Source organism: Crocodylus siamensis, chromosome 11 (assembly GCF_052110815.1).
Source record: "Crocodylus siamensis isolate JL-2025a chromosome 11, ASM5211081v1, whole genome shotgun sequence".
Classification (NCBI taxonomy): domain Eukaryota; kingdom Metazoa; phylum Chordata; order Crocodylia; family Crocodylidae; genus Crocodylus; species Crocodylus siamensis.
The window spans coordinates 56,854,039-56,876,580 of NC_143405.1; positions in this window are offsets into that span (position 1 = coordinate 56,854,039).

The following is a 22,542-nucleotide window of genomic DNA, read 5'->3' on the forward strand; positions in this document are numbered from 1 at the left end:
ATACTGTAGCCCATTTCCTTGTCTTTGTCTGCTGGTTGGAATTTAAGCTAATTTTATTAGGCAGATAAGTCAAGTGATATTGTTCCTCTACCATTGTTGAATGAGTTTCATTCATGAATTGTGGAATTCAGTTTCTACCAACATTTGCTTAAAATATGCTGTTCTCATGAACATCTCTGCTATTGATCATTCTTGTTAGCTATTCCTAGAAAGCAAACACAATTGAACTCAAATCTGAGTTGAATGAATATTTCCCCACATTCTGTAGCATATGCTTAGTGCTATTTTTACAGCTATTGTTAAGCCTGACTAGCATAATAAAAGCTTCTGGTATAAGAAATATAAACCTCTGGAAAGGCTACAAGTTTCTGCAATATCTTTGATATATTTGCGAGACAGAACATGTCTTTGGATAGACTTCTCACTATTTCAAAACTTTATTTTTAATTTAAATGGGAAAGTCGGGCATGTCAGACAGAAATAGAAAGGGGGTTGAATTATCTCTAGTACAACCATGAACGACCAGAAATCTCTCGGGCCTCTGCATTTACATGTGGTATGTGGTAGTCAGGAACTACTCTGATAAAAGGGCTTGAAAAGATGCTCCGTGTTCGGTCACCAATTCCAACTGCATCTACATCATAGGAAATTGAGGTTCTTCAGCACTCTTGACAAAACTTCCTGTTTTCAAAGCTAAGGCATCCAAAGGTCAAAATCCCACACAAGACTCGCTCCTTCAACTTTATCTTCCCTCAGACCAACTGCTACCATATTCACTTACTTCTTGCCTTATCCAAAGCACCATCAACAACTGAAGCAATCAATCCACACTATACCCACTAGGCACATATAATGTAAGTAGAGAAGGGGGAATCAAGGCAGGAAAAAAACCCTCATTTTCTAGACATTAGTCTCCTTGATTGATTTTCTAATCTAATAGGTGATTAGATATTGCAGGAATGGGCATTGCAGAATCCTATGCTAAGCAGCAGGATAGGATCGGAAGAAACTATTGAGCTTTTTTGTTATCAAATACAAAAATAAAGGTCCATTATCACAAGTTAGCACCTCAGTTGCCAGATAATACTGTATTTACTGAAATATAAGACAGCCCTGAATATAAGATAAGCCCCCAACAATTAGATTTTATAAATGGAAAATTTATAAATTTGTTATAATTTTGTCATGTATAGAATATAAGTATTGGAGGGTTGTTTTGAACCCCTCCTCCTCTCCCCCCACCCCCAGCTATATTAGGGAAAGCAATGGCCAGGGGGGAGGAGGTTAGATGGCCCCCTTGCCCTCTGCCCTGCCACTTCTTCCCCCGGCAGCTTTCTTGCCACGTGCACCCCCCACCTGCAGCTCCCCACAGTCTTTGCCAGTCTCTCCCCTCTTCTTCCCAAACTCTCCCCAGTCTCTTCCCCATCCCCTCTCCTGCCACTTACTGTCAGAAATGGCTCAGGCTGCTCTGTCCTGGAGCCTCATATGCGACAATAAGATGAGGGGCTTTTCCCTGCATGCTGATTGAATAGGAAAAAAACCCTCATCTTATATTCAGGTAAATACGGTATCTTACCTTGGTATCTCAGATGACCAAATCGCTCCAAACTCTGTTCTGGACGGTCTCCGACTGAAAAAACTGGTACAGTAGGTATGGAATTACGCTGTCAAATACCATGAGGTGCTAAGTGGTAGAAGATAACTCTATCCCTTATGCTGTTGTAAGCTTTATTGGGAGCAATAATGGTACGAAAGATGTAACAAGTCAGGGTCTTGCCTGCAATGTGGCAGTTACATTTGGGTTCTCAAAAGGTGAACATTTCACAGTTCACTCTCCTAACGCTAATAGAAAACAAATATCAGTGCACAGTAGGTTTTCTTTCACACATTTCCTCAAATGACATACTTACAACATCAGTAAAAAAGCTGTTTTTTTCCCTCCCATCCATAATTCAACAAGAGATGAAGTTGTTAAGCTAAAATGTGTCTTTAATTAGTGTATGTTCTCTTGTAATCAGTACACTACTTCATTACCCTTAACTCCATCAGTGGGTTGCTATGGCATTTTTACCCATGTAAAGTAATGAATAACATGATAAGCAAAGACCACATTGCATATGAAAGAACGTCTTTGTGCTGTATGACTCGGCATAAGTTATCTTTTATTGGTTTGTAATAGATTTGGAAAATGGATAGCATATGCTAGGCGGAGAGAGAGCCAGACACCAACACATGCTAAGAAGTCCAGAGGGAAACACTGAGATAATTACAAGCTTTTTGCGGATTAATCAACTTGCAAAAATCCTAGAGTGGTGTTAAGCACCCAAATACCCATTAAACTCCCCCTGAAATAAAAGACAAGTCATACTGGCTCCAAATGATCCCCTGTGTAACTTTCTGGCAGACAATGGAGTTACACCATAGAAAAAATGCTACCGTATAAGGTTTAATGAGGGACCCAGTCCATTTTCAGAGCATTTATGGGGCTGCTCTAAATTTCCCTTGTTGCCTATAACTAAAGGCAATAGCAGTAGTGCCCCGCACATTAGTATTATTGACATGCCCCTACACTGGGAGTCAGAACATGCAATTCTGAATCGAGCCCAAATAGGGATTCTTCCCAGGTCAACAGAATTTACTAGTGAAAAATACTTTGGCATTGCACCCTGATTGTACTATTATTTCTGCACAGTATCACAAGTATAGCTGGGGCTAAAGTTTTTCAACATGCATGTAGCATATGTGCTGGAAAATGCAGATTTGGGTTGCATTCAAGAAGCATTTGGCTAAAAAGTGCAGGAAAAACATACCAGTGTTTCACATTTTGAAAAAGATTTTCTTTTAAGAGCAACAGGGTTCTCTGTTTCAATACTTGCTCTTTCAAGGGACATTCATTGCAGTTTGTTTTTAAATGGTTTTGTTGACGTTTAATGCCTTATAAAGGGGGAATAAAACCTGAAAATAAAATATGTTTCACTAGCTCTCCAGTGAAACACCACATTTTGTTGTGGGGTTAAAAAAGATATTTTCAGTCAATTTAAAAGGAATGCTTTGACTGAAAATCGGGGGTTGGAGGCTTATCTTTCATTTCTTCCAAACCTATTTTATTTTCTTTTAATTTTTGGTTTAGACACTAAACCAGGAAATCCATTTAGCTCAGCATGTAATCACAACAGGGAGTTGGCTCCATTATCCGCTTTCTAAAACCAAATAAAATGCATAATGCTTACTTGCTATTCTGCCTACTTACTACCATGTTTCCTCATAAGGAACATGCCCTGGAAAATACTATTTTGCCTTTCAAAAGCAAGGCAAAAGTAAAAATTATGTTTCCAGAGTTATGACTGCATAGAACAGGGGTATACCTAATCTTCAGCTAACTCTCCCATCTATTTCTTTTTAACTGAATCTGAAACACTAGCAGTCACTGAAGACCAGTATCCAAGGATGGTTCTGTTTTGAAGAAGACTGAAAGTGTCTTCCTGGCTGTGAAATAGGGGTAGAGAGTCCAGTTGCAGCTACCAGAACTTGGCCTGGGAGGGTTAACTTGATTAGTGGAACATCAAGACCATTACACAAAAGAGTTAATCGTTAACATCTCTGGAGTGAAGAACAGCGAGCCATTAAGGCAGCTGACTCCCTCAGATGTCTGAATAGTAATACAACAGCTGCTATACTGTGGAGCAAGAATCAAACTAGGTTGTTTCAGTTGTGGCCAGTAAAATCCGCTTCGCTGCTTGACACATGCTCTCTAATTCGGTGGTGAGGGGAAGGGTCGATATTTGGGGGGGGAAAGGTATGTGCTATATGCAAAATAAAATATCGTATTATTTCTCTCTCTTCTTTCCTCTTTATTTCTATCCTCCTCATTTTTATAAATCATAGTCGAAAAAAAGCATTTTTTTGTATAGTGAGTATTTTGAAATTTATTTTGGAGGTAAGTTATTCCCTTTTTAACAATTATTTGTGTGTCTGAGTTCTAGGAAAGGTGGCATGTATTTGTTTCTTAGGCTAGAGGCAGACACTCAAAAAGCCTGATCCTGAATTGATTCAGTCTTTTCAGATTAATCTAACCTCTAAAGCTTGACCCAATTTGGAGGTGGATAGATATTACCTTTTTATTCCAGAAACGCCAGCACATGCCTGGAGTGGCTCAGGCTAGAAACCAGGGAGTACTAGAGCAACCCTCTCTTCCCTTCTACAGCACTGATCTCAAGCAGGGGCATAGCCAAGCCCCCCAGGATGCTCTGATTAGCCCAGCATGGAATTGATAAGTGTTTATCACCCCTAACTCACTGTTTAACAAAGAAACAACAGAGGGACATTACCAGCTACCTGTCAGTTCTACCTTTGTCACAGCACAGACCAGAGCCAGCAGGTGGTCTGCAAGCTTACCCATACCTCTCAGCAAGGCAGAAGGCAGCAGGGAATTCCTGCTTAGCAGGGAGCAGCGAAGGAGAGGAGGGGAAGCAGCCTGCAGTCCCTGCTAGAGCTGCAGCCAGGGTGCAGAGGGGAGGAGCCAGCTCTGCTGTGGAGCAGAGAGCCCCACCCAGACCAGGGAGCATGCTGAATGCTGGGGGTGTCTGGTTTAATTTAAACCAGCAGGGGGTCTGACACAGACATTGCATAAACCAGTTTGACCCGAATCAGTTAAGTCTGATACTACATTCAACCAATTACCTCTCAAACCAGTTTCAGCCATTTTCAAGCTGGTTTGTGTGTACCAAACATCTGTTCTGTTACAGATTTAAATCAGTTTCTGGTCACTTCATCCAGTTTATGTGTAATGTCTGTCTCTAATTTTAATGCATCAAAATGGTTTACCACCTTATCTATACCAGACTGTTCTCTTGCTCCCACCATAGACTATTTCAGTTTATTTTTCTTACTCATGGGTGAGATTATAGCACACCCAGTGCACCCGTGTGGCTAGGGACAGAAATCACACATAAACCAGTATAAGTTTCCATATCAGAAACTGGTTCAAATCTGTAACACAACAGAAGTTCAGTGACCATTAACTGTTTTCCCCATGGCCAAAACTAGTTTAAGATAAACCAGGATGGATGTAGTATCAGATTTAACTGATTAAGGTTAAATCAGTTTATTGAACTTCTGTCCAAGATCCCCTTCAGATTCAAGTTGATTCACAGTCCTTCAGCATCCCAGGATGCTTTGCATCTACTTTACAAAGCCCCCCTCACTGGTTGTCTACTCTAGTCAAGCAGGAAGGCATGCTCTATTGCCCCCTGGCTTCTGTCCTAGGCTACTGCCGACACACGCCTGTATTTTCAGACTCAAAAGTGAATGTCTGTTCACTTGCTTATTGGTTTAATCTATGCAGTTTAAATTAACCTGTGAAGATTGAATCAATTTAGCCTTGGGCTTTTTGACAGTCTGTACATAGCCCATAAAAGGGCTTTTATCTTCCCCTGAACCTCTGTTACCTGCCTTCATGGCTGGACAAGAGTGGGTGAGGAAAAAAGTACTATATCTGGCTTTCTTACTGTATCTGGCACAGATTAGTAACCTCCCTCAACCTCTGGACTGAAAGGAGAATCTTGGAGTTTTCTTAAACCAAGGTAGGCACCTAAAGAAAGAAAAGGGAAAGGCAAAGGGAAATATGAATTCTTATTTTTTAAATGAACAGTAACTTAATATGATAATTTAATATGGGAAATGGAATAGGAAAAGCAAGTAGGAAAAGAGATTAGGAAATGTTGGGGACAGGCCTATGATGGTGTTGTACACATAAATTAGAGCTGGGTATAAAAAAACAGACGCATATTTTGCAAATCCATTTCTATTTCACTAAATTTTAAAATGGTGGAAGAATGGGAAAGTTCAGCACTGTTGCTGACTGTTGTAGAAAACAGTGGGGCATGAGGACCCTGTCATTACCCTGAAAGGTCAGTCCTGCTAGGCTGCCCCTGAATACTGCAATATTGGGTGTTTCTTTGTTTCTCTTCTCATTCGCCTAATTGGAAAATAAAATGAAAAAGTCAACCTTCACTATGAACAGCACAGCCAACAATCAAAGAATTATATCCTTGGGAAACGTGCACCTGTGCACTAGGAACTGGACTGAAACAACCAACTCATTTCACACAGAACAGCTGACAGAGAAAGAGAGAGAGAGAGAGGGGGGAGAGAGAGAGAGAGAGAGAGACTTTCTGGCCCCATTAGCCAGAGCCCAATTCAAATTGACAAGGCAGAGGAAAAAGGTTCAATTCCCTGCACATTTGCAGTAGTTCTTTTAATCTGCAGTCAGGATTTAATCATTACAGCTCATTCATGTTTGTTGCTCTGATCTGACTGGCTTCTCATTTGCTGAAATATTTCTGGTTTTCTGTGATTCCCAGAGCATATGCAGTATCCTAGTGGGGGTCACACCTGTGTTATACAAAAGAGATGGTTCCAGCTCACAAGAGTTCTACAGATGTGGGATTTCTGAGTGTGCCACTTTACTATTCTTTTTTTTTTTTTTTGGTCTTCTTCCAATAATATCATTTCATAGTCAAGCTGCTATCTCCCAATAGGGTTTTTCTCCACTCTCCTCAACATCAGCAAATCCCTCTTTTGCCCCATCAAATTCCTGCCTCTTTGATTACTATTTTTGATGGGTGAGACCATAGCTTACCCAGTGCAGGCAGTAAGAGGGTATAGATGTTGGCTAGACTCCTCTGTGCCACCTGCTTCTATCACAGTATGCAGCGTGGAAGGGAGAAGACCCTTCATGGATGTGTACTGAGTAGGTGAGCAGGGATAGGGTGGGAGGGAATAATATACAGTGTTGTATGTGGCACATATAAGATCTCGCTCTACAGACTCCCGAGTAAGAGGGGGACCAGGGATGAGATACGCACTCTGGCCTTTCCTTATATTTTATGGCAAAACCACAGTTGAGTTTTATGTGTTAATTTGAATTTGCACCAAGTGAGCCTCATGCCGTGATTTCCTGTCTACATCTCCAGCCCTCTCTGTATTTTGTCTTTGTCCCCAGTGGTGTTTCCAGCACCTTCCAATTGGGTATCAGATGCTACTTTAATTTATGGGTTGTTTACAACCCCTCTTCCAGATCATTAATAAGGGAGAATCACTACTTTTATACTTATAGTTTAAATAAATCAGGGTTACTTAGGATTCAGGTGGGAACCTGTAACAGGCAGAATAAAGAACAAAGACAGATCATTATATTTCATTTAAAATATACCCTTTTATAAGTGAGGTGGGAGTTTATTGCTGGGATACAGAGGGCAAAGGAAGATTATTATTCCATAGACCTGTCATTTTAAAATATGCCTGTCTAGCCTCCATGCAACACTGACACTGTTTTTCTTTGACAAGCAGTTGAGAGCTAGGGCACTTTTAAATATATGATAAATAGGAGTGATAATCAAATGGCTGATGTGTCCAATTGGTGGGTGATAACAACAAGGATGAGCAACCTGGGTTCAATTTGCTGCCCTGGCAAAAAATGAAGGAGATAGCGAGATTTCCTTACTGCCCAGGAACATTGTGAATATAAAATGGTGGACTGCAAGGTGCTCAGTTTCTGGGGTAATGGAGGGAACATGTATGTACCTTTGGCAGCTGATGACTAGTACTAGCTGCTTTCAAAAATGGGTAGTAAATTGAATGGTTCCATTGCTTTGGTTCATTATGGTAATTTCTAATGTCCCATGAGAAAACATGTTAGGTACTAAAGGGGTCTTTAGCCTTGCAGAGAGAGGCATTATGGAAACCAATGGCTAGTGTCAAAGATCAAAGTCTTTGATTTCAGATGCCGATGGCAAAGGGTCAGGGGCAAACAGGTCAGAGGCTAACACAACAAACTCTGCAATTGTAGTCTATCCCTCTGTATTAACAGTGCTGCATATACACAACCCTGTCTGTGCCTCATTTCATATCACTTGAGCTCCCATACAAGACAGAAACTAACCTTGGATTGTATACAACTCAAGCGCTATGACGTTAAAAAATATACCCTAACTATGGTAATGAAATTAGCTCACTTTAATGAAGTTGTAAAATTAAATAATGTGCTATGCTCACCCTCCTGTGACCAAACAGGACCAGTACCTCACAAGCAAAAAATAACCCCCCTTTTCCTGAAACTTGAGCAAACAAAGAGAGTACGAGTGCCAACCTGTTAATTATTCATGCCTGGCATGTAGTAATTGGCTACCTTACCAAGTATAACTTTGAAAGAACTTCAGTCCAAAGTGGAGAACTCTCAACACACACACCCAGGAGACACAGTTTGTAAATTGACCTCTTACAAACATCTCCCCACCTCCAATCCTTATCTCGGCGTAACTCCGTCCTTGCCCGCTTGACTATCTCGCTCGTTATCTTTCTTATCAAGAGCTCTCCGTAATCTGCAGACTGCAACAGCTTGTGTGAATCACTCGGAATCTGTAACAAGCAAGTCTATTACCCACCCTGTAAATGCTGGGTAACATGATATCTGCATGCTGTAACTGAATAAATCAACTCCTCTGCCTATGCTGCACTACATTAGTAGCGTAAGTAAAATAAACTTTCTGTGTAACCATTACGCTTTAAATCATCTGACTCCTGCTCGCCATTAACACCCACCTGTCTGGTCATAAATCCTTCCTCGTGCCAAGCCAGTCGTGCCAACTCAGGCTTGCAGGTCAAGGGTACACCGGTCTTTGAAGCACGACAGCTGGAAGCTAAAGCCATAAAAATTGAAGCCTTTAGGCATTTTTATTTTTTTAATTTAACAATGAGGGGAGTTAACCACTGGGACAAACAACCAAGGCAAGTGCTAGCTTCTTTAGTTATTGAAATCCTTGAATCAAATTTAAACACCTTCCTAGAAGATATCCCTCAGTCAAACGCTGCACTCAGAACAAGTGTATGGCCTGTATTATGCAAGAGGCCAGATTAACTGATCTAATGGGCTATTCTGGCCTTAAACATGGAATATTTTCCTTGCCAGATCTGGGTTTATGTCCAGTCTTGACCCCTGCCCTTGTTTAACTTTAAACATGTACTTATGCAGGGAATTAGACTAACATTACTATTTTTACTAGTATTAAATTACTCATTTAGTAATACTTAATAGCTTATTACTAATGCATGTTTAGTATGCAAGTAGCATACGGGACTCAGTGGAACTGCCAGACTGATTAAAATTGATTCATAGAGTCCGAGGAGGCTGGGTTCCTTTCGATATAGCACTCTCAGATGCTGCGTAGGGTAGTCCTTCAAGCTGTCTTTCAAGAACAACCATCCAAGAGCCTTAGTTCCTGGCAAAAATAAAGCCCCTGAATGGGGCTAGGAGGCAAACTTAAATGTGGTGTAAAATTAAAAAGTCCAAGGATTTCTTTCTGGAATATTCCAGGACATTTTTTAACCCTCCATTCCTAGGGGGGGAAAAAATTAAATAGAGCTCAAAGCTACTCTTGGAGAGCACTAATGTATGGACAGTGGAAGAGAAAAAGGCTTGTCCTTCTTATGGGATTATGTAGAGAGTAGGCCTCTACCAAAACCGTTTCTGCAGGAATTTAGCCTTAATTTGTGTTTGTGTATTAGCATTTATACTAATGCCTAAGCTAAAGCCCTATACTTATGCTGCAAAAGATAATGTAATTGCTCAGTCCCTGCATGTACACCTTTCTATTGAATTCAAACAGAAAATTATAACCATGGCGCAAGATTCTGAAACTATCCTATTGTATTTAATAGAGATTAGCTATTTGGACAATTATAATGGGCGTTTAAAATTATCTATAAGAAAAGGCAGAATTCTCTGGAATTGTTTTTAATTAAATACGTTCTCTAGAAATCTGGTAAATGACTATAAAAATATATTCTGTTACATCTTGGAGAACATTTCCACAAAAATTCATGTTCAGCAATAAGGATAGGAAGACTGGAATTAATGAAATCCTGGTGTCATTTATACCAATACAATTCCTCCAAATCTATCTATAAGTAGCAATGAAACTTAGAGTTTAGGCCAACTGCATCAAAACAAACAAACTTAGTTTCTGAATCTCCCCAAGCTGAGCTAATGACTCTCAAGTGGACTGAAAAAAAAATCAGCATTTATTATACTGCTGTCCCTTGCTGATTTTCAGACCAAATGGTTTTAATGTCATTCACTTTCATTAACATTTAAATTAATACAGTGCACTTACTGCACCTGTTTAGCTGAGAAATAGCTTTCAAATTAGATCTTGACCTGTCAACAGAAAGTAAAGAAGCAGACAGCCACCAAAGGGTCTGTTAACATGGTCTCCCTCCAGCAGTACATGGAGTATAAGGGTCATATACTTAAAAGCTGATTAATGCAAAAATAATTCTCATATTAAAAGTCAGTAGATGAATGTTAGGAAAAGATGCCAAATAGTATGGGCAGACATCATTTACAGGTTAGTAAACTCACAGACTATATATCCTTGTGCATGTAGAAATAGTTCCTTGGACTAATGTAGCAGCAATGCAGCATAAACACAGACTTTTAATAATGCAGAACTCTGTGCTTTATTTAAATTTCACTAATAATGAGAAATGTAAAACAAAATGTTTTACAAGTAATGAGTTAGCTTGCTTACTAAAAAATTCCATTAAATATGCTACCAGATGCTTTGCTTGAATGAGAAGCAAGAAATGTGCAGGTCTTGATAACAGTGTAGGTTAGAAAGCATTGTGCCTTTTCTCTCTGGAAAATGCTATTTTTTCAAACAGAACTATAAAAATCAAAATATTTAAAAAAAAAAAATAGAACCTGTGTTTCAGAGGCCTTGTGCATTTTGTATTCTCCTGAAATATTTTTGGCTTGGAAAATTCTCTTCTCTTTATGTTAAATGATAGATTTCCCTTGAAAATCAGGCACTTTCCTCCAAAAAATATTTTTGTTTGCTAAACCAATTTTCCATTTAAAAGCGGTTTGATTGGGAAATACTTTCCAAGTGCCCTACATGATAGAATATTTAAATACTTCAGTGATAGTATATAGTGTATGATTTCAATATACCTGTATGTTTCAATATACCTTTTTTGCCATTTGGCTGCCAAGTGACAGGTATTAGGGCTGTGTGAAGTTTCAGTCTCTGATTTGATTCAGCAGAGATTTGGCCTGATTGAGTGGCTGAATCTACAAATCTGAATTGAATCAAAATCCCTTTAACCTCTCCGAATTCAATCAGAACCCTCCAAAACAATTCGGAGAGATTCAGAGATCTGGACATAGAGACAGCTTTAAATGTTTTTTCCACATACCTCTAGGTAGCAGGGGCTCACGATCACTGTGATGGTAGTGCACACGGAGTGTCCCACAGACGCATGGGGGGGCTCCCCAGTGTGCTCAGCAGGAGACCCAGAAGTGGATCAGAAGCATTTCTTGTCCACTTCTGGGTCTGCTGGGCAGTGTGCCGGGGGGCCCCTGTACCCTACCCAGCTCAGTGACTGGTGCCTTCTCAGTCTGGGCAGGGCACCTGGGGACCCCCTGCAGCCGATCGCTGAGCTGGCAGGGTGCAGTGGGCCCCCTACCCGTGTACCCCCACCAGACCCAGAAGACCTGAACACTTCTGGGTTTGCTGCCAAGCACATGGAGGTCCCCCACCCCTGCACTCTTTTGGGATGCTCCATGTGCCCCAGCAGTGCAGCAATCAGGAGCCATACCTGCTATCTCAAGGTATGTGGAAAAATAAACTTTTAAAACTGCGCCTGTATCTGAATCACTGATTGGCCAAATCAGCATCGAATCTTCAGATTTGGATTGCACCAAATAGAATCATGGACAGCGATCTGAATCAATGGATCAAATCACTGTTCCCAGTTTGAGTGAAATCTGAATTGAATAGCCCATTTCGCACATCCCTAATAGGTATATTGTTTTTATTTTTTGAGACAATGTGAGGATTTTTCTGACCATGAGAAGTGGGTTCTGTGGCCACATTCTGATAGTTGAGAGGAATGTGATTCTTAAAACTCATTAAGCCTAGTAAAGGAGCTAATTCCTTTACTGTATACTGGTTATAATCCAGCTTGTCTATGCAGAGAATACATAGAGAAACAACTATACACACATTCACTTTTGCTTCAGGAAATGCAGCCATATGTCTGCAGTGACTCAGGCCAAAAAGGGAACAGGGTAGGGGAAAGGGAGCACTTGAGCACGGCTCTCTGGCACATAGCCAGTATGGGATGTGTGTTTGCTTCCTCTTCCTGCTGCCCCCAACATCTCTAGGATTTGCAGTCTAGAATCACAGCAGCAGGACTCTCCAGCATTGCTCATCACCACTGTTCCGGCTTCCAGGTGCCTCTGGGATTTGTTGTCCAGTTCCAGCCAGCTGTAAGTTTCAGTAAGTTTAGCAGGGCAGGGCAGCTCTGTACTTGGGGGAAGGTGGGTTTAACTCCCTTCCCTGGTCCAAGACCCCGGCCAGGGTTTGCCGGCATGTGGGCAGTCCCTGCCTGATCTCCACCAACCCTTCTCTGCTGGAGCAGACAGCACAGCCCAGTCCAGAGCTGGAAAGCATGCTGGGATGCTTGGGGACAGTGATTTAATTTGAACCAGGAAAGAGTCTGGGACAGAAGTTTTATAAACTGATTTGACCCAAATCAGTTAAGTCTAATACTACATTCCACCAAACTTATCTTAAATCAGTTCCAGCCATTTTGAAACTGGTTTGTATGCACTGAGCTTCTCTTCTGTTACAAGTTTAAGCCAGTTTCTGATCACTTAAGCTGGTTTATGTGTAACTTCTGTCCCTAGCCATGGTCTTAAAAGCATCCTGACCTGTTGTAGTTTTTTTGAGATTTTTGCAACAGAACAACTGTTCCATTATTTTTCTGTAGTCAGAAATAAGTGAAAAGAATTGTCATTTTCCACTGGGTACCTCCAGTCTAATGAGGGATGTCTTGAGTTTATAAAGCTTAAGAACTACTGGTCTGAATAAGTGAATTTGGACTAAAGAGTGAAAAGTAAAGTTCAAAATCAGGCAAAATGAATAAAGGATGAGAGAAGGAAAATGGCCCAGAGAAGCAGAATATTGGTTACATCTGCCCAATAAATACACTAGGTGCCTCTGGTCAAAGAAATTACCTTAGAAGATAACATGCATCTCTATCACAAGCTTCTCCTCCAGCTAATGGCAAACTGGCCCACTGCTCCATTCTAAAATCTGTTATGGTCATTCAGAAAGATGTCTACACAATATGCACTAAGCAGTCGTATATAATTAGGCAACAATATAAATGTGATATAAGAGTGGGTAGATCTATGAGCCTATTTGTATACAAGGGGATACATCTTAATCTTATTTTCTCATCAGATTCGAGAAAGATTAGGACTCTATACAATTCCTCATGTAAAAAAATGTAGCCTGTTCCCTAAATCTACATGCCTTAGAAAAAAGTAAAATTATACTTCTAATAATTAATTTTTTTCTCCCAATACATATAGTTAACAAAGAATAGGCAAGTACTTGAGATGAACTCCATTCTGATTTTCTTTTTTTCATTGAAAGCACTGACTAGGCTCTGCTTCTTCTCAGTATCCCTATATGAGGACAGTTTACCTGAAGGCAAGTATATGGCCACATAATTGGAGTAGTAAATTGATGACAATTAGCACATTAACTGTGAATAGCAGCAAGTGATAGTCTTAATTGACAATGCAGTGGTTACTAATTGATGTTAATGACTCATAAGAGGAGGAAAAAAGTAACTAATCACAATTTTTACTGCGTTCTCTGCACATAAGCATTGCACAACATCCAAGTAGATCAAAATTCATTAGGGATATGTAAGAGGGTAGGCAGAATCTGGGACTTGCATAACTGATGATATACATAAGGCAAGAATTCAACACTTCATTGTAGATTTTCTACGTTATTGAGAGAAGTGTCATTTCATACTGTTTATTAAAACAAGTTAGAAATGGATATGATCTCATCTACTTAGGGCTACCACCAGTTTGTTCAATACTTCAATGATTCATAATCATCAGAGCTTCACTGAAATTATTTTGTCTATTTTTTGCTAGTTTCAGTATTGAAAAAATATATATTCAGTAGTAGACAGGGAAATTCTTGTCTAGTACAAAATATGACTGTGCATGGGAGGAGAGATTTATAAAATATGGGGGACATTTAAAACTTAAAAACAGTACTAGTTTAATTATCATGAACAGATGGTAGCTTTGAACAGTATGACTTAAAGAACTTTTCATTTTCTTAATTATTTCAAACTATTCATGGAAATTAAGGCCTATGTTCATCAGATTTAGGAAGTTTTGCTTGAGTAAGGACTGAAAGATTAGGTGATTAATGTTCTTAAATATAACTTTCAACACTTTCAAGTATGTATTTCGCACATAAGGAAGTATTATGCTTTACCAGTAGATGTTAAGCAGTGATCTCATGTTATAGTAAAGCTTAGGAGGACATGAACACAACAGTTGTCTATAGGGATGTGACAGTTACCTAACAGTATTATGTTATGAAAGCATCTAGAGGTCTCCAATTGAGATCAGGGGCTTCATTGTGTTAGATGCTGTACAGGCACAGAAAAGAATATCCCAGCCTCGAAGAGCAAATGGTGCAATCAAGCACCAAATATTTTAGTACATGTACGTAATGCATTTTGCAATGGCTACTATTGAACGCATGGTCCATACGTGATGGATCTGCCATTCATGCTTTTTTATTTTTAATTCTTAGTTCTTTCAATAGTATTTTAATATCAAGCACAAATAAAGATTATAAGACAAGCGGTGGCTCTAATGCATCTGGATGCTGCTTGCGTGTTACAATCTTCAAGGTATTCATCTCCACTGGAGTTTAAATGATAAAGGGCCTCCATAAATTTTAAAAAGAACTCAATTCTTTTTATATCCCTCTGTGACTGCTCATTACTTTGATTCAAATCATTGAGAGTATCTCTCTGCAGCCTTGACAGGGCTCCCCATGGCCAATCTTTAATATATGGAGCCTGATTCTCAACTCATGTAAATCAGTGGTGCCATTTGAAGTCCATGGATCTGTGTCAGTTTGTCAGCTGAAGATCTAGCCCATGGTTTTTAAGCTGTTGATTACTTCTTACACAAACAGATCACCCCTTCTCTAATGTAGGATAATTCACCTTGAGATGAATTCATGAGGCAGAGAACCTTTATTTGTATTATACTGATTGTATTTTCTTTCTGTTAGTAGCTGAAAACAAATCTCTGCTTATATTCCAAGCAGCAAGAGAGAGACGTATCTGCAGCCAGTCTCCAGGGATGGGATACTTGCTTCCCTCCCTGCTCCAGAAAAGGGTTTCCGATGGTGCCCATGATGCAAGGACACTGTGACAGTTTCCCCTTTGCTCCCTAAAATCTCTGCACCAAGACTTGGTGCTTGAATTTGGAACACGATGAGGGATTCTGCTTCATGGTGTCTAAAGAGTATATATGAAGAGAGAGGATTCAGAGAGAACTGTGCCAGGTGACAGGGAAATGTACACGAAATCAGACCACAAAACTGAAGACCCTGGGACATTTCCAACAGCCATTACTATAGAGGACTGGTGGAGTGGTTTCTGGGGTTTGCAAGGAGTCTAGACTGAGCAGTTTTGTCCTTATGTTAAGCCAGTTTTCTGCTGAGTTCTTGTGGCCAAACAGAACCCCAAGAAATTGTGAACAGTAAGTCAGTATATTAAGGGAAACCAACATTTCTATTCCTGAGAAATGAAAGACAAATTTCTTTTGAAAACAATATCACAATAGCTAAGCGTGTCTACAGACATGTGGGGAGCCTGCTCTAATGTGACGTGCTCCAGCAGCCTTCTGCATAACGTGTATCAGTGTCCCTGTGCATCCCTGTGCTAAAAAAATGGCAGTGGTACACTTTGAAATAAAACCCATTCAATGTGCTCTGCCACCCGTTTTTCAGCATGGGGATGTGCAGGGACACTGGTCCATGTGACGTGCACGTGCTTTTAATTAGTGCGGCTCACTGATTAAAGTACCTGACACTATGTCCCAAAGCATGTCCAAAAATGCACTAAAAAGCCAAAGAACAGCTCTTTACAATAACTGTTATTTTGGTCTAAATAAAATAAATTCTTTCTGGAGCATTTTAATGTTATTTAAATTCCCAAGCAGAGATGGCTTTTTCAAGCTTTGGTGCCAAAGGTTCATAAGAACATTTGTCATCAGTAAATGCATTAATAATTTATTTTTCTTTTGGTAAGAACACTTATTCATTAAGTGCCATTCAAAGATATACATCTGCTTGTAACCTCTATCTATGGTATATATTTCCAAATATAGATATTTTTTCTTAGATATCCAGAGTGCATAAAAAGTGATATCCAAGTGTTTCAATATAGGATGCTTTGCCTGAAAAAAACCCAAACGCGTTCATGGCATTTTCTGGAATTGAAAAGTACCAGACAAGTGGGTGGTTGGGGGAGAGAAAAACGAATGAGTGAAATGCATGGATTTGTAAAAATTGTCCAAAGATTGTAACTTTAATTAAAGCCATTGAGAGTTCTGGGTTTGAAAAGTGGGACCTGAAAAATACTCAGCTGCTGGCATAGTGTTACTCCCCTTCAGTCAGTGCCTACCTGTAGGAAGAGCTGAACAAGAGTGTTATCTATAGAAATCATGCATACAAGGACCAAAGGACAAAGAGGTTAATGCTTCTACCATGTGAGCTAAGAAAGATGCATAATACAAACTATGGGAAAAAGGAGCACAGAGAAAGGACTGCTTATGTATCTGCCTTGTGATAACACAAGTGGGAAGAAAATGAAAGCTCACAAGGCCATTGATGAAACAAATGATTGAGGCACCTTTAGAGAAAATGTCAGGTAGGCCCTTGAAAGCGGTGATCAGGGAAATAAGAAATCTTGTTGATGTCTTTCTGTTGCATTTCATATTTTTACTCACAGGAGTGAAGGCTGAAAAGGGACATTTTATCTAACCCCTGTTTTCAATCACTAAAAACCTCAAAGCTGGGAGGGGAAGGATAGACTTTCCTAGCAATGAAAAAACAAAACAAAACTTGGCAGTGGATTTTTTTTTTTATATTTAATTTTCTAAACATGTTTTGTTTTGTACAGTATTGATGGTGAATAATGGCGGAGCAGTTAATGCATCTTGCTACAGATCAGACATGAATATGGAAGGGAAGGGGAAGGTGAGGGAGGAGGAAGCCTTGGACCGCTAAACCAAGCAGCTCTCACAAGTACAGCCCAGCCTAGACCGATGAGCAGAACATATACACAGGTAAGCAACAGGGGCCAGAGCAATGCTGTGATTAGGGGGCCAGTGCACACATCCACAGGAGGCCTCAAATGCCTCTACACAAACACTTGTAGTATGGGAAACAAGCAGGAGGAACTTACCCTCCTGGTAGCTGACACCAACCCAGACATAGTGGGGCTCACTGAAACGTGGTGGGACCCAAAACATTGCTGGGCAGTGAAAATCAAGGGCTATAGCCTGTACAGGAGGGACAGAACAGGGAGGAAAGGTGGGGGTGTGGCGCTCTACATTAAGGAGGAATACACATCCTCCTCAGGTAGCACTGAGTCAGAGGAGGGGCACAGAGAAGTGCTCTGGGTTAGGATACAAGGCAGTTGAGTGGAAAGAGACTTAACAGTGGGGGTCTACTACAGACCTCCCAACCAAGGACAGGAGCTAGACGAGGAATTCTTAAGTCAGCTCATGGAGGTAGTTAGGTCAAAGGATGTAGTCATCATGGGGGACCTGAACTTTCCAGAATGGCTCATGTAGGCTCCTAGCCCAAATGCAGGACCTCCATCTAACCCACTTCAAGAGGGATGTGGACAACATGGAAAGGGTCCAGAGGAGGCCACTCGCATGATCAGGGGGCAGCAGGGCAGGGCCTACAAGGAGAGGCTACGGGACCTGAACCTGTTCAGCCTACATAAGAGAAGGCTGAGGGGGATCTAGTGGCCTGTTACAAACTAGTCAGAGGGGTCCAGCAGGCATTAGGGGAGTCCCTGTTCCCCTGAGCACTACCAGGAATAATGGTCACAAGCTGGCAGAGGATAAATTCAGATTAGACATCAGGAGGCACTACTTCATGGTCAGGGCGGCTAGGATCTGGAACCAACTTCCAAGCGAAGTGGTGCTGGCTTCTACCCTGGGGGTCTTTAAGACAAGGCTTGACAATCACCTTGCTGGGGTCGTTTGACCCCAGTACTCTTTCCTGCCATGGCAGGGGGTCGGACTTGATGATCTGCTCAGGTCCCTTCTGACCCTACTAACTATAAAACTAACTATGAAACTATGAGCTATCCCCTATTCAACCTAGCTATAAAGGAATACATTTGAGCTAAGGTATAAAAGGGCCATGTTTCACATTACCTTTAAACTAGCATACAGGCAGTTAAAATGGGAATATTTACCCATGAAATGGTCCTAACCCATCTTAAGTGCCTTCTAAATATTTTTAAGTTATACCACTTGGAACAAGGTTGATCTTTGGAATAGTTTTACCAGGCCATTCTGGGGTATTGTGTGAAGGCTCCAGGGAGTTAAAACACTACTTTCATTCCTCCAACATGCCACGCTGCACCATTCTAACACTTCTCACTCCTCTGCTCCATAGGTAAACTTGCAACCTTCCTGAACTCTACTGCTCAGGGAGTTGTGTTGGCCAACACCCTCTCCCACTCCCAGGGGGGGTGTGACCCTACCCACAGCACCCTGAGCAAGCACCCAGATTCAGTTCATCAGTTTTCCGTTGAACTTCCAGCCATGTGCAGCTCAACTCATCAAGTTGCTGCTTACTCTAGAACTGGAATGAAAACAGCCGCGGCAGTCAATCCTGTCTGCTACTACTGTTTCTGCTACTCTACTATTACCTACTACATCCATGGAGAGAATAAGCCAGAGAAACCAGGGAACCACAGAAACCACCAGGCAGTCTGAAACCCGAACCAAAGTTCAGGTGCTGAACCTAATCACCACCTGGTGTGAGGAGAAAATAGTTGCCACCACTGCCAGGAGCTCAAAGGGCACCAGGCAGAACCAGGTGGTCTACTAGGACATTGCAGGGCAGCTGGATGCTTGGGAGTACCAGCAGAGCTGGGTTCAAATAGGCCAAGGTCAAGGCACATCATTTCCACAAACAGGGTCTCTGGAGCAGCAAGGAGCCGGCCCAGATCTTTGAGGAGAATTATTCTGTATCTCCTCACCATACAGTTGGGGTGCCTGTGAGCATGGCCAGGACAGTAATGACACTGAAGCCACCCACCCTGTAGCACTTACCAGATGATGAAGTGGCCAGAGAGGAGCAGGAAGATCCCTTTCTGAGGAGATTTGTCAAATTTTGACCCTCATCATAGTGAACCGAGCCCTGGGTGACATGGACAATGGAGAGGCCACAGAGGTGAACTTCATTGACCAGAATGCAGAAACCCTGCATCAAAAATGATTAGGCAAATCACTCCTTGCATTGCTGTTTATGGGAATTGGCCTGCCTTAACTATCTTTGGCTTATGTACTACTTAGGCACAGGACAGGACTCAGACATTTTTAATCAGTAAAGTTACAAGCCTCCAGGCTGGCAAGCTTTATGCATGGGTAAAATCTGTGCAGCCTGTGTCTTGTAACCCATAAGATCAGAACCAAGAATAGGAACATAAAAAGGCTAGATTTTCAATTGGTGTCACTTGTGATTCAGTGTAGCTGTTTAGACTAGCTGAGGATGTTGCCCATGCATTTGAAGACATTCCAGAACTTCAGTTTAAAAATGAAGCTTTAAAATTTGATGCATTTTGGAGCTGCTTCCAACAAAGTCAGTGATAAAATTATCATTTATAACAGCTGGAGTCACAAATGTAGGCTCTCCACAATGTAGGCTCCAAAGCAGCAACTGGTTAGAGGAAAAGACATCATTTGAAAATAGAAAACCTCAGAGTACATTACAATTCTGAAAGCATTATGATGATCATGGTATATGCCTATTAAAAATAGGCACTAAAATGATTGAAATATGTATCCCATTCATCAGCTCAGCAATGACTATATTCAGCTGCCTTTGACTAGTTGCAACCATGGCACTGTATTTTCTTAGATATTTTGGTCCCTAATTTATTCATTGGCATTGATTACACAGAAAATTATTTGAAAAGTTAAAAAAGAAAAATCTTGAGTTCACTTGCTTGAGTTTCATGATACTTTACCACTTCTACAAGCCAAACTAATTATAATATTGATTGCAGAGAAAGAGCAGCATTAAACATTTCTTAATTCAAGCAACATCTTTGTTATATATACTCACATTTTAATTTTCTAGCTCTAGTGAATAATTACGATTCTTTGCAGATACAGTACAGTCCTCATATATAATACATAGATTACATCCTCTTGCCATTTTTCACAGGTGCCTGGCTATTATGTAGTTTAGCATTCATTCATAGTGCCTAATAGAGATCTTTATATGGTAACTGGCTTCCCTTCTTGAATATTTATAGCTTTTATGAGACATTAATCGGTAGACCTAACAAGAGTTTCTGAGGAAATACTGGGAAATACTACTTTATAACTTCATTAATATACTGTTCATTGATAGTAATGGCCATAAATGTCTTCTAATTGCTGTACTCATACACTGTCTAAGCTTTGTATTGATAGGGAAACATAGTTATTCATAGTATTGGAGGCCTCTCTACTTTAGAAAGTCTTCAGGGAAACATTTTCCTGCCATTTTCAGCTTAGAGATTAAGAGCTAAAATTGAGGTATCTGTGTCTAGGATTAGTTGCAAGTTGAAAGCAAGGTGACAAATACTTGACAGAACTACACAACCTATATTGTTTTACGTAAAGAATATTTGCTAATTATTGAACAAAACAAGATTAAGTTGGGCTCATACGGTGATAAAAGTCAGTCCTGAGAGAACAAGTAACAATGAGAGGACAACTGAACCTTATATGGAAAATATAAGTATTTCTTTATAATAATGACTTACAATAAGGGGGTTGCAGAGAGCCATTCTGCGAAGAATGCTCAATGGGAGATAGAAATGCCATCCACTGTAGAATTGCATGCAACTGTGAGATAAAACTGGTAGATAATATTTGTTATGGATTTCAAAAAGGCAGAGCTGCTTATCAGAGATGCCCTGGGGCTGAAAGACAATATCTGCCTAACCTGGTAACTCTTTTAAGTAATGGGCTAAGAGAAACACAAGAAACAGTCATGTTTTCATACTCTCTATACACATCTGTTTCCGGTAGAGGAAAACAGAAGGTGAGTACATGTTCTTGAGGTACACTTTGTGTGGACTTACCTCTAGGAATGGCTTTTCCTCAATATGGTATTTAGATAAAATGGTATTTTGTAGTAAACCAAATATTTTGCCTTCCAAAAATACTGTAATGAATGACAGCAGTGAATGCAGAATTAGGTGCTATGGAATATATTTCTAGAGAAGAGCTTGGCTCTAGAAATACCTGGCCATCCATATTCTGACTGTAAATGCATCATGAAGTCCCAGGTAAGACTTGATGTTTGTATAGAATTGTAATAAGCATTAATTAAACAGAAAGGAAGTGACAAATAATTCCATTCAGAGGGTCTAGGGTAATCAAATGTCCTTTTTGTGACTTGTTATCAAGAACATAAGTTAGATAGGCCTATAGCGTGATGCTGAGCAGATAAGATCTGAATCAAAACCAATTAAAATTAATGGGAAAAATTATGTAGCTTCAATGGGGCTTGCAAAGGGCTCACAGTTGAATGATTAGACAACCAGGAATGGCCAGAAAAGCTAGGTTTCTGCTGTTGCTGAAGCAGTAAATACTCTACTGGGGCAGCATGACGACATTAAAGTGATCAAATTCTTTTTCAGTACAATCTGGATAAATCGGTGATAAATAGGTTGTGGACAGAGGTGTAGCTGCTAATATGATCAAATGTACCTCTTAAATTTACCAAATCATTTCTAAGAGTCAGAGTCTGACTTTTTAATTTAGTCGATATTTGCCATTTATAGCCCATGTCCTTTATTATCCAACTTTCATCTTGCTGCCCTCTGATCACAAAGACACAAAGATGACAAATACATTGTAGGCTGAGGAGTTATTACTGTTCCTTGTATTGTGTATCACTACTGGGTGCTCCATTTAAGCTTTGGTGGGGGAAAACAGCATGGAGATATTCCACATGTACTTTTACTTAAGCCCACTAATGCAGCCCTCTCTTTCATGCAAAACACCTACTGCTGGTATAAGACTTCTCTCCTCAGCAACTCCTGGCATCTGGAGCAGCCTTTCTGCAACTTCTATGCTTCACCAGTTCCATCTATTTTTATATCTCATCTCTTTTCCCTTGACTATCTGTTTTAATTTCTCTCCATCTGCTTTTTATATTAACTTTATAACTCCATATAACATTTCTGATGCAGTTTGCATGAAAAACACCAGCTTCACAAAATAACATTAACTAAGCTACATAGACATTTTTCCTGTTGAAGGCTAAATCCTCAGCTGATGTATGCTTGTGCAGTTCCATTGACAGCATTTTATAGCAGCAAAAGATCCAA